Here is a 12563-nt window from a genome sequence, read left to right as displayed (position 1 = left end):
AGTAAATGTTGGTGTGTTGGTGTGAATGCTGGAGTGAATATTGGAGTAAATGGTGTGTTGCTGTGAATGCTGGAGTGAATATTGGAGTAAATGGTGTGTTGGTGTGAATGCTGGAGTGAATATTGGAGTAAATGGTGTGTTGGTGTGAATGCTGAAGTAAATATTGGAGTAAATGTTGGTGTGTTGGTGTGAATGCTGGAGTGAATATTGGAGTAAATGTTGGTGTGTTGGTGTGTATGCTGAAGTGAATATTGGAGTAAATGGTGTGTTGGTGTGAATGCTGGAGTGAATATTGGAGTAAATGTTGGTGTGTTGGTGTGAATGCTGAAGTGAATATTGGAGTAAATGTTAGTGTGAATGCTGAAGTGAATATTGGAGTAAATGGTGTGTTGGTGTGAATGCTGAAGTAAATATTGGAGTAAATGGTGTGTTGGTGTGAATGCTGAAGTGAATATTGGAGTAAATGGTGTGTTGGTGTGAATGCTGAAGTGAATATTGGAGTAAATGGTGTGTTGGTGTGAATGCTGAAGTGAATATTGGAGTAAATGGTGTGTTGGTGTGAATGCTGAAGTAAATATTGGAGTAAATGGTGTGTTGGTGTGAATGCTGAAGTGAATATTGGAGTAAATGTTGGTGTGTTGGTGTGAATGCTGAAGTAAATATTGGAGTAAATGGTGTGTTGGTGTGAATGCTGAAGTGAATATTGGAGTAAATGTTGGTGTGTTGGTGTGAATGCTGAAGTGAATATTGGAGTAAATGGTGTGTTGGTGTGAATGCTGGAGTGAATATTGGAGTAAATGTTGGTGTGTTGGTGTGAATGCTGAAGTAAATATTGGAGTAAATGTTGGTGTGTTGGTGTGAATGCTGAAGTGAATATTGGAGTAAATGGTGTGTTGGTGTGAATGCTGAAGTGAATATTGGAGTAAATGTTGGTGTGTTGGTGTGAATGCTGAAGTGAATATTGGAGTAAATGGTGTGTTGGTGTGAATGCTGAAGTAAATATTGGAGTAAATGTTGGTGTGTTGGTGTGAATGCTGGAGTGAATATTGGAGTAAATGGTGTGTTGGTGTGAATGCTGAAGTAAATATTGGAGTAAATGTTGATGTGTTGGTGTGAATGCTGGAGTGAATATTGGAGTAAATGTTGGTGTGTTGGTGTGTATGCTGAAGTGAATATTGGAGTAAATGGTGTGTTGGTGTGAATGCTGAAGTGAATATTGGAGTAAATGGTGTGTTGGTGTGAATGCTGAAGTGAATATTGGAGTAAATGTTGGTGTGTTGGTGTGAATGCTGAAGTGAATATTGGAGTAAATGTTGGTGTGTTGGTGTGAATGCTGAAGTGAATATTGGAGTAAATGTTAGTGTGAATGCTGAAGTGAATATCGGAGTAAATGGTGTGTTGGTGTGAATGCTGGAGTGAATATTGGAGTAAATGGTGTGTTGGTGTGAATGCTGAAGTGAATATTGGATTAAATGGTGTGTTGGTGTGAATGCTGGAGTGAATATTGGAGTAAATGTTGGTGTGTTGGTGTGAATGCTGAGGTGAATATTGGAGTAAATGGTGTGTTGGAAGTGAATATTGGAGTAAATGGTGTGTTGGTGTGAATGCTGAAGTGAATATTGGAGTAAATGGTGTGTTGGTGTGAATGCTGGAGTGAATATTGGAGTAAATGGTGTGTTGGTGTGAATGCTGGAGTGAATATTGGAGTAAATGTTGGTGTGTTGGTGTGAATGCTGAAGTAAATATTGGAGTAAATGTTGGTGTGTTGGTGTGAATGCTGAAGTGAATATTGGAGTAAATGGTGTGTTGGTGTGAATGCTGAAGTGAATATTGGAGTAAATGTTGGTGTGTTGGTGTGAATGCTGAAGTGAATATTGGAGTAAATGGTGTGTTGGTGTGAATGCTGAAGTAAATATTGGAGTAAATGTTGGTGTGTTGGTGTGAATGCTGAAGTAAATATTGGAGTAAATGTTGATGTGTTGGTGTGAATGCTGGAGTGAATATTGGAGTAAATGTTGGTGTGTTGGTGTGTATGCTGAAGTGAATATTGGAGTAAATGGTGTGTTGGTGTGAATGCTGAAGTGAATATTGGAGTAAATGTTGGTGTGTTGGTGTGAATGCTGAAGTGAATATTGGAGTAAATGTTGGTGTGTTGGTGTGAATGCTGAAGTAAATATTGGAGTAAATGTTGGTGTGTTGGTGTGAATGCTGAAGTGAATATTGGAGTAAATGTTGGTGTGTTGGTGTGAATGCTGGAGTGAATATTGGAGTAAATGGTGTGTTGGTGTGAATGCTGAAGTAAATATTGGAGTAAATGTTGGTGTGTTGGTGTGAATGCTGGAGTGAATATTGGAGTAAATGGTGTGTTGGTGTGAATGCTGAAGTAAATATTGGAGTAAATGTTGATGTGTTGGTGTGAATGCTGGAGTGAATATTGGAGTAAATGTTGGTGTGTTGGTGTGTATGCTGAAGTGAATATTGGAGTAAATGGTGTGTTGGTGTGAATGCTGAAGTGAATATTGGAGTAAATGGTGTGTTGGTGTGAATGCTGAAGTGAATATTGGAGTAAATGTTGGTGTGTTGGTGTGAATGCTGAAGTGAATATTGGAGTAAATGTTGGTGTGTTGGTGTGAATGCTGAAGTGAATATTGGAGTAAATGTTAGTGTGAATGCTGAAGTGAATATCGGAGTAAATGGTGTGTTGGTGTGAATGCTGGAGTGAATATTGGAGTAAATGGTGTGTTGGTGTGAATGCTGAAGTGAATATTGGATTAAATGGTGTGTTGGTGTGAATGCTGGAGTGAATATTGGAGTAAATGTTGGTGTGTTGGTGTGAATGCTGAGGTGAATATTGGAGTAAATGGTGTGTTGGAAGTGAATATTGGAGTAAATGGTGTGTTGGTGTGAATGCTGAAGTGAATATTGGAGTAAATGGTGTGTTGGTGTGAATGCTGGAGTGAATATTGGAGTAAATGGTGTGTTGGTGTGAATGCTGGAGTAAATGGTGTGTTGGTGTGAATGCTGAAGTGAATATTGGAGTAAATGGTGTGTTGGTGTGAATGCTGAAGTAAATATTGGAGTAAATGTTGGTGTGTTGGTGTGAATGCTGAAGTAAATATTGGAGTAAATGTTGATGTGTTGGTGTGAATGCTGGAGTGAATATTGGAGTTAATGTTGGTGTGTTGGTGTGTATGCTGAAGTAAATATTGGAGTAAATGTTGATGTGTTGGTGTGAATGCTGGAGTGAATATTGGAGTAAATGTTGGTGTGTTGGTGTGTATGCTGAAGTGAATATTGGAGTAAATGGTGTGTTGGTGTGAATGCTGAAGTGAATATTGGAGTAAATGGTGTGTTGGTGTGAATGCTGAAGTGAATATTGGAGCAAATGTTGATGTGTTGGTGTGAATGCTGGAGTGAATATTGGAGTAAATGTTGGTGTGTTGGTGTGAATGCTGGAGTGAATATTGGAGTAAATGGTGTGTTGGTGTGAATGCTGGAGTGAATATTGGAGTAAATGTTGGTGTGAATGCTGAGGTGAATATTGGAGTAAATGGTGTGTTGGTGTGAATGCTGAAGTGAATATTGGAGTAAATGTTGGTGTGAATGCTGGAGTGAATATTGGAGTAAATGGTGTGTTGGTGTGAATGCTGGAGTGAATATTGGAGTAAATGGTGTGTTGGTGTGAATGCTGGAGTGAATGCTGGAGTAAATGGTGTGTTGGTGTGAATGCTGAAGTGAATATTGGAGTAAATGGTGTGTTGGTGTGAATGCTGGAGTGAATATTGGAGTAAATGGTGTGTTGGTGTGAATGCTGGAGTAAATGGTGTGTTGGTGTGAATGCTGAAGTAAATATTGGAGTAAATGTTGGTGTGTTGGTGTGTATGCTGAAGTGACTATTGGAGTAAATGTTGATGTGTTGGTGTGAATGCTGGAGTAAATGGTGTGTTGGTGTGAATGCTGAAGTGAATATTGGAGTAAATGGTGTGTTGGTGTGAATGCTGGAGTGAATATTGGAGTAAATGGTGTGTTGGTGTGAATGCTGGAGTGAATATTGGAGTAAATGTTGGTGTGTTGGTGTGAATGCTGAAGTGAATATTGGAGTAAATGGTGTGTTGGTGTGAATGCTGAAGTGAATATTGGAGTAAATGGTGTGTTGGTGTGAATGCTGAAGTGAATATTGGAGTAAATGGTGTGTTGGTGTGAATGCTGAAGTGAATATTGGAGTAAATGTTGGTGTGTTGGTGTGAATGCTGAAGTGAATATTGGAGTAAATGTTGGTGTGTTGGTGTGAATGCTGAAGTGAATATTGGAGTAAATGTTGGTGTGTTGGTGTGAATGCTGAAGTAAATATTGGAGTAAATGGTGTGTTGGTGTGAATGCTGAAGTAAATATTGGAGTAAATGGTGTGTTGGTGTGAATGCTGAAGTGAATATTGGAGTAAATGGTGTGTTGGTTTGAATGCTGAAGTAAATATTGGAGTAAATGGTGTGTTGGTGTGAATGCTGAAGTGAATATTGGAGTAAATGGTGTGTTGGTGTGAATGCTGAAGTAAATATTGGAGTAAATGTTGGTGTGTTGGTGTGTATGCTGAAGTGACTATTGGAGTAAATGTTGATGTGTTGGTGTGAATGCTGGAGTGAATGCTGGAGTAAATGGTGTGTTGGTGTGAATGCTGAAGTGAATATTGGAGTAAATGTTGGTGTGTTGGTGTGAATGCTGAAGTGAATATTGGAGTAAATGGTGTGTTGGTGTGAATGCTGGAGTGAATATTGGAGTAAATGGTGTGTTGGTGTGAATGCTGAAGTGAATATTGGAGTAAATGTTGGTGTGTTGGTGTGAATGCTGAAGTAAATATTGGAGTAAATGTTGGTGTGTTGGTGTGAATGCTGAAGTGAATATTGGAGTAAATGTTAGTGTGAATGCTGAAGTGAATATTGGAGTAAATGGTGTGTTGCTGTGAATGCTGGAGTGAATATTGGAGTAAATGGTGTGTTGGTGTGAATGCTGAAGTGAATATTGTAGTAAATGTTGGTGTGTTGGTGTGAATGCTGAAGTAAATATTGGAGTAAATGGTGTGTTGGTGTGAATGCTGAAGTGAATATTGGAGTAAATGGTGTGTTGGTGTGAATGCTGAAGTAAATATTGGAGTAAATGGTGTGTTGGTGTGAATGCTGAAGTGAATATTGGAGTAAATGGTGTGTTGGTGTGAATGCTGAAGTAAATATTGGAGTAAATGTTCGTGTGTTGGTGTGTATGCTGAAGTGACTATTGGAGTAAATGTTGATGTGTTGGTGTGAATGCTGGAGTAAATGGTGTGTTGGTGTGAATGCTGGAGTGAATGCTGGAGTAAATGGTGTGTTGGTGTGAATGCTGGAGTTAATGCTGGAGTAAATGGTGTGTTGGTGTGAATGCTGAAGTGAATATTGGAGTAAATGGTGTGTTGGTGTGAATGCTGGAGTGAATATTGGAGTAAATGGTGTGTTGGTGTGAATGCTGGAGTGAATATTGGAGTAAATGTTGGTGTGTTGGTGTGAATGCTGAAGTGAATATTGGAGTAAATGTTGGTGTGTTGGTGTGAATGCTGAAGTGAATATTGGAGTAAATGTTGGTGTGTTGGTGTGAATGCTGAAGTGAATATTGGAGTAAATGTTGGTGTGTTGGTGTGAATGCTGAAGTAAATATTGGAGTAAATGGTGTGTTGGTGTGAATGCTGAAGTGAATATTGGAGTAAATGGTGTGTTGGTTTGAATGCTGAAGTAAATATTGGAGTAAATGGTGTGTTGGTGTGAATGCTGAAGTGAATATTGGAGTAAATGGTGTGTTGGTGTGAATGCTGAAGTAAATATTGGAGTAAATGTTGGTGTGTTGGTGTGTATGCTGAAGTGACTATTGGAGTAAATGTTGATGTGTTGGTGTGAATGCTGGAGTGAATGCTGGAGTAAATGGTGTGTTGGTGTGAATGCTGAAGTGAATATTGGAGTAAATGTTGGTGTGTTGGTGTGAATGCTGAAGTGAATATTGGAGTAAATGGTGTGTTGGTGTGAATGCTGGAGTGAATATTGGAGTAAATGGTGTGTTGGTGTGAATGCTGAAGTGAATATTGGAGTAAATGTTGGTGTGTTGGTGTGAATGCTGAAGTAAATATTGGAGTAAATGTTGGTGTGTTGGTGTGAATGCTGAAGTGAATATTGGAGTAAATGTTAGTGTGAATGCTGAAGTGAATATTGGAGTAAATGGTGTGTTGCTGTGAATGCTGGAGTGAATATTGGAGTAAATGGTGTGTTGGTGTGAATGCTGAAGTGAATATTGTAGTAAATGTTGGTGTGTTGGTGTGAATGCTGAAGTAAATATTGGAGTAAATGGTGTGTTGGTGTGAATGCTGAAGTAAATATTGGAGTAAATGGTGTGTTGGTGTGAATGCTGAAGTAAATATTGGAGTAAATGTTCGTGTGTTGGTGTGTATGCTGAAGTGACTATTGGAGTAAATGTTGATGTGTTGGTGTGAATGCTGGAGTAAATGGTGTGTTGGTGTGAATGCTGGAGTGAATGCTGGAGTAAATGGTGTGTTGGTGTGAATGCTGGAGTTAATGCTGGAGTAAATGGTGTGTTGGTGTGAATGCTGAAGTGAATATTGGAGAAAATGGTGTGTTGGTGTGAATGCTGGAGTGAATATTGGAGTAAATGGTGTGTTGGTGTGAATGCTGGAGTGAATATTGGAGTAAATGTTGGTGTGTTGGTGTGAATGCTGAAGTGAATATTGGAGTAAATGTTGGTGTGTTGGTGTGAATGCTGAAGTGAATATTGGAGTAAATGTTGGTGTGTTGGTGTGAATGCTGAAGTGAATATTGGAGTAAATGTTGGTGTGTTGGTGTGAATGCTGAAGTGAATATTGGAGTAAATGATGTGTTGGTGTGAATGCTGAAGTGAATATTGGAGTAAATGGTGTGTTGGTGTGAATGCTGAAGTGAATATTGGAGTAAATGTTGGTGTGTTGGTGTGAATGCTGAAGTGAATATTGGAGTAAATGGTGTGTTGGTGTGAATGCTGGAGTGAATATTGGAGTAAATGGTGTGTTGGTGTGAATGCTGAAGTGAATATTGGAGTAAATGTTGGTGTGTTGGTGTGAATGCTGAAGTAAATATTGGAGTAAATGTTGGTGTGTTGGTGTGAATGCTGAAGTGAATATTGGAGTAAATGTTAGTGTGAATGCTGAAGTGAATATTGGAGTAAATGGTGTGTTGCTGTGAATGCTGGAGTGAATATTGGAGTAAATGGTGTGTTGGTGTGAATGCTGAAGTGAATATTGTAGTAAATGTTGGTGTGTTGGTGTGAATGCTGAAGTAAATATTGGAGTAAATGGTGTGTTGGTGTGAATGCTGAAGTAAATATTGGAGTAAATGGTGTGTTGGTGTGAATGCTGAAGTAAATATTGGAGTAAATGTTCGTGTGTTGGTGTGTATGCTGAAGTGACTATTGGAGTAAATGTTGATGTGTTGGTGTGAATGCTGGAGTAAATGGTGTGTTGGTGTGAATGCTGGAGTGAATGCTGGAGTAAATGGTGTGTTGGTGTGAATGCTGGAGTTAATGCTGGAGTAAATGGTGTGTTGGTGTGAATGCTGAAGTGAATATTGGAGAAAATGGTGTGTTGGTGTGAATGCTGGAGTGAATATTGGAGTAAATGGTGTGTTGGTGTGAATGCTGGAGTGAATATTGGAGTAAATGTTGGTGTGTTGGTGTGAATGCTGAAGTGAATATTGGAGTAAATGTTGGTGTGTTGGTGTGAATGCTGAAGTGAATATTGGAGTAAATGTTGGTGTGTTGGTGTGAATGCTGAAGTGAATATTGGAGTAAATGTTGGTGTGTTGGTGTGAATGCTGAAGTGAATATTGGAGTAAATGATGTGTTGGTGTGAATGCTGAAGTGAATATTGGAGTAAATGGTGTGTTGGTGTGAATGCTGAAGTGAATATTGGAGTAAATGGTGTGTTGGTGTGAATGCTGAAGTGAATATTGGAGTAAATGTTGGTGTGTTGGTGTGAATGCTGAAGTGAATATTGGAGTAAATGTTGGTGTGTTGGTGTGAATGCTGAAGTGAATATTGGAGTAAATGTTGGTGTGTTGGTGTGAATGCTGAAGTGAATATTGGAGTAAATGGTGTGTTGGTGTGAATGCTGAAGTGAATATTGGAGTAAATGTTGGTGTGTTGGTGTGAATGCTGAAGTAAATATTGGAGTAAATGTTGGTGTGTTGGTGTGAATGCTGGAGTGAATATTGGAGTAAATGTTGGTGTGAATGCTGAAGTGAATATTGGAGTAAATGTTGGTGTGTTGGTGTGAATGCTGAAGTGAATATTGGAGTAAATGGTGTGTTGGTGTGAATGCTGAAGTGAATATTGGAGTAAATGGTGTGTTGGTGTGAATGCTGAAGTGAATATTGGAGTAAATGTTGGTGTGTTGGTGTGAATGCTGAAGTGAATATTGGAGTAAATGTTGGTGTGTTGGTGTGAATGCTGAAGTGAATATTGGAGTAAATGTTGGTGTGTTGGTGTGAATGCTGAAGTGAATATTGGAGTAAATGGTGTGTTGGTGTGAATGCTGAAGTGAATATTGGAGTAAATGTTGGTGTGTTGGTGTGAATGCTGAAGTAAATATTGGAGTAAATGTTGGTGTGTTGCTGTGAATGCTGAAGTGAATATTGGAGTAAATGTTGGTGTGAATGCTGAAGTGAATATTGGAGTAAATGTTGGTGTGTTGGTGTGAATGCTGAAGTGAATATTGGAGTAAATGTTGGTGTGTTGGTGTGAATGCTGAAGTAAATATTGGAGTAAATGTTGGTGTGTTGGTGTGAATGCTGAAGTAAATATTGGAGTAAATGTTGGTGTGTTGGTGTGAATGCTGAAGTAAATATTGGAGTAAATGTTGGTGTGAATGCTGAAGTAAATATTGGAGTAAATGTTGGTGTGTTGGTGTGAATGCTGAAGTAAATATTGGAGTAAATGGTGTGTTGGTGTGAATGCTGAAGTAAATATTGGAGTAAATGTTCGTGTGTTGGTGTGTATGCTGAAGTGACTATTGGAGTAAATGTTGATGTGTTGGTGTGAATGCTGGAGTAAATGGTGTGTTGGTGTGAATGCTGGAGTGAATATTGGAGTAAATGGTGTGTTGGTGTGAATGCTGAAGTAAATATTGGAGTAAATGGTGTGTTGGTGTGAATGCTGAAGTGAATATTGGAGTAAATGGTGTGTTGGTGTGAATGCTGAAGTAAATATTGGAGTAAATGGTGTGTTGGTGTGAATGCTGAAGTGAATATTGGAGTAAATGGTGTGTTGGTGTGAATGCTGAAGTAAATATTGGAGTAAATGTTCGTGTGTTGGTGTGTATGCTGAAGTGACTATTGGAGTAAATGTTGATGTGTTGGTGTGAATGCTGGAGTAAATGGTGTGTTGGTGTGAATGCTGGAGTGAATGCTGGAGTAAATGGTGTGTTGGTGTGAATGCTGGAGTTAATGCTGGAGTAAATGGTGTGTTGGTGTGAATGCTGAAGTGAATATTGGAGTAAATGGTGTGTTGGTGTGAATGCTGGAGTGAATATTGGAGTAAATGGTGTGTTGGTGTGAATGCTGGAGTGAATATTGGAGTAAATGTTGGTGTGTTGGTGTGAATGCTGAAGTGAATATTGGAGTAAATGTTGGTGTGTTGGTGTGAATGCTGAAGTGAATATTGGAGTAAATGTTGGTGTGTTGGTGTGAATGCTGAAGTGAATATTGGAGTAAATGTTGGTGTGTTGGTGTGAATGCTGAAGTGAATATTGGAGTAAATGGTGTGTTGGTGTGAATGCTGAAGTGAATATTGGAGTAAATGTTGGTGTGTTGGTGTGAATGCTGAAGTGAATATTGGAGTAAATGTTGGTGTGTTGGTGTGAATGCTGAAGTGAATATTGGAGTAAATGTTGGTGTGTTGGTGTGAATGCTGAAGTGAATATTGGAGTAAATGGTGTGTTGGTGTGAATGCTGAAGTGAATATTGGAGTAAATGTTGGTGTGTTGGTGTGAATGCTGAAGTAAATATTGGAGTAAATGTTGGTGTGTTGGTGTGAATGCTGAAGTGAATATTGGAGTAAATGTTGGTGTGAATGCTGAAGTGAATATTGGAGTAAATGTTGGTGTGTTGGTGTGAATGCTGAAGTGAATATTGGAGTAAATGTTGGTGTGTTGGTGTGAATGCTGAAGTGAATATTGGAGTAAATGTTGGTGTGTTGGTGTGAATGCTGAAGTAAATATTGGAGTAAATGTTGGTGTGTTTGTGTGAATGCTGAAGTAAATATTGGAGTAAATGTTGGTGTGAATGCTGAAGTAAATATTGGAGTAAATGTTGGTGTGTTGGTGTGAATGCTGAAGTAAATATTGGAGTAAATGTTGGTGTGTTGGTGTGAATGCTGAAGTAAATATTGGAGTAAATGTTGTTGTGAATGCTGAAGTGAATATTGGAGTAAATGTTGGTGTGAATGCTGAAGTGAATATTGGAGTAAATGTTGGTGTGTTGGTGTGAATGCTGAAGTAAATATTGGAGTAAATGTTGGTGTGTTGGTGTGAATGCTGGAGTGAATATTGGAGTAAATGGTGTGTTGGTGTGAATGCTGAAGTAAATATTGGAGTAAATGTTGGTGTGAATGCTGAAGTGAATATTGGAGTAAATGTTGGTGTGAATGCTGAAGTGAATATTGGAGTAAATGTTGGTGTGTTGGTGTGAATGCTGGAGTGAATATTGGAGTAAATGTTGGTGTGTTGGTGTGAATGCTGAAGTGAATATTGGAGCAAATGTTGGTGTGTTGGTGTGAATGCTGAAGTGAATATTGGAGTAAATGTTGGTGTGTTGGTGTGAATGCTGAAGTGAATATTGGAGTAAATGGTGTGTTGGTGTGAATGCTGAAGTGAATATTGGAGTAAATGGTGTGTTGGTGTGAATGCTGGAGTGAATATTGGAGTAAATGGTGTGTTGGTGTGAATGCTGGAGTGAATATTGGAGTAAATGTTGGTGTGTTGGTGTGAATGCTGAAGTAAATATTGGAGTAAATGTTGGTGTGTTGGTGTGAATGCTGGAGTGAATATTGGAGTAAATGTTGGTGTGAATGCTGAAGTGAATGCTGAAGTGAATATTGGAGTAAATGGTGTGTTGGTGTGAATGCTGGAGTGAATATTGGAGTAAATGGTGTGTTGGTGTGAATGCTGAAGTGAATATTGGAGTAAATGGTGTGTTGGTGTGAATGTTGGTTGGTTGGTGTGAATGCTGAAGTGAATATTGGAGTAAATGGTGTGTTGTTGTGAATGCTGAAGTGAATATTGGAGTAAATGGTGTGTTGGTGTGAATGCTGAAGTGAATATTGGAGTAAATGGTGTGTTTGTGTGAATGCTGAAGTGAATATTGGAGTAAATGGTGTGTTGGTGTGAATGCTGGAGTGAATATTGGAGTAAATGGTGTGTTTGTGTGAATGCTGGAGTGAATATTGGAGTAAATGGTGTGTTGGTGTGAATGCTGAAGTGAATATTGGAGTAACTGTTGGTGTGTTGGTGTGAATGCTGAAGTAAATATTGGAGTAACTGTTGGTGTGTTGGTGTGAATGCTGAAGTGAATATTGGAGTAACTGTTGGTGTGTTAGTCTGTCTCAGGCAATCCGGCATTTCGCAGAGCGTAAAGCTTTCGGTCTCTCTCTTGTAACATAAAGTCAATATAACCCTAGATACAGGTTTTAGAAGAGTTGCTGTATTTCTCCACTCCCTCCTAGCTAGTACTCTCCATTCTCCGCCCCTCCAACTAGTCTAAACTTTGTGTAGATTATGAAGATTCAGCCTTCGCGCTATCATTTCCTATAGAATGTACCTTTAAAAGGTCGACAGTGGCAGTCTGTATTGTTTTGTTTCTAATATATTCGTCCTAAAAACTGAGCTGTCGGGTCGCTTTTACGTGGGAGTTCTTCTTCTGGTCACGTCACGCGTCTTTACGTACTTACATCACACATACAGCCTCTGAAAGAGGATCCGGCTCAGTTTTACTGAACGCGAGCATCTGGTGGAGCAATGGAGACTTCAGAAGAGGAAACTCAGAGCTCAGTAGATCATTCACCCAATTCACTCATAGTAAAAACAAGGAAACAAAGGAGTGAAGTTTCTGAGCGCTTTCTGGCTGAACATAACCTGGATTCGGATTCATCCGCTCAGAAAGGAGACCCAATCACACCTGCCCTAAATCAAATCGTGTCCCTTCCTTTAACATTTGACCTGCATCAGAAATTAGCAAAGTTTTCAAACATGGGTCTTCGTTTGGAATTATCTCAGTGTGTCATATTTGTATTGTATAGTTGTCTTTAATAGCCATCTTTGTACATTTATCTCTCATTGTTCATTTTTACTTCTGTTGTCCTTTTTGTTTTACAGTACTGTCTTTCTGCATATCTGTATCATTGTAAAACTGCATTATCACTGCTATACAAGACCAACGTCAATGTTTCTTTCATTCTTTGAAACAGTTTGGCTGAAGAAACAGTTCCCTTTATCTGAGGTAAAAGAGGGG

This window comes from Astyanax mexicanus, chromosome 16, assembly GCF_023375975.1.
Source record: "Astyanax mexicanus isolate ESR-SI-001 chromosome 16, AstMex3_surface, whole genome shotgun sequence".
Taxonomy (NCBI): Eukaryota; Metazoa; Chordata; class Actinopteri; order Characiformes; family Acestrorhamphidae; genus Astyanax; species Astyanax mexicanus.
Note: the sequence above shows the minus strand (reverse complement) of the source record.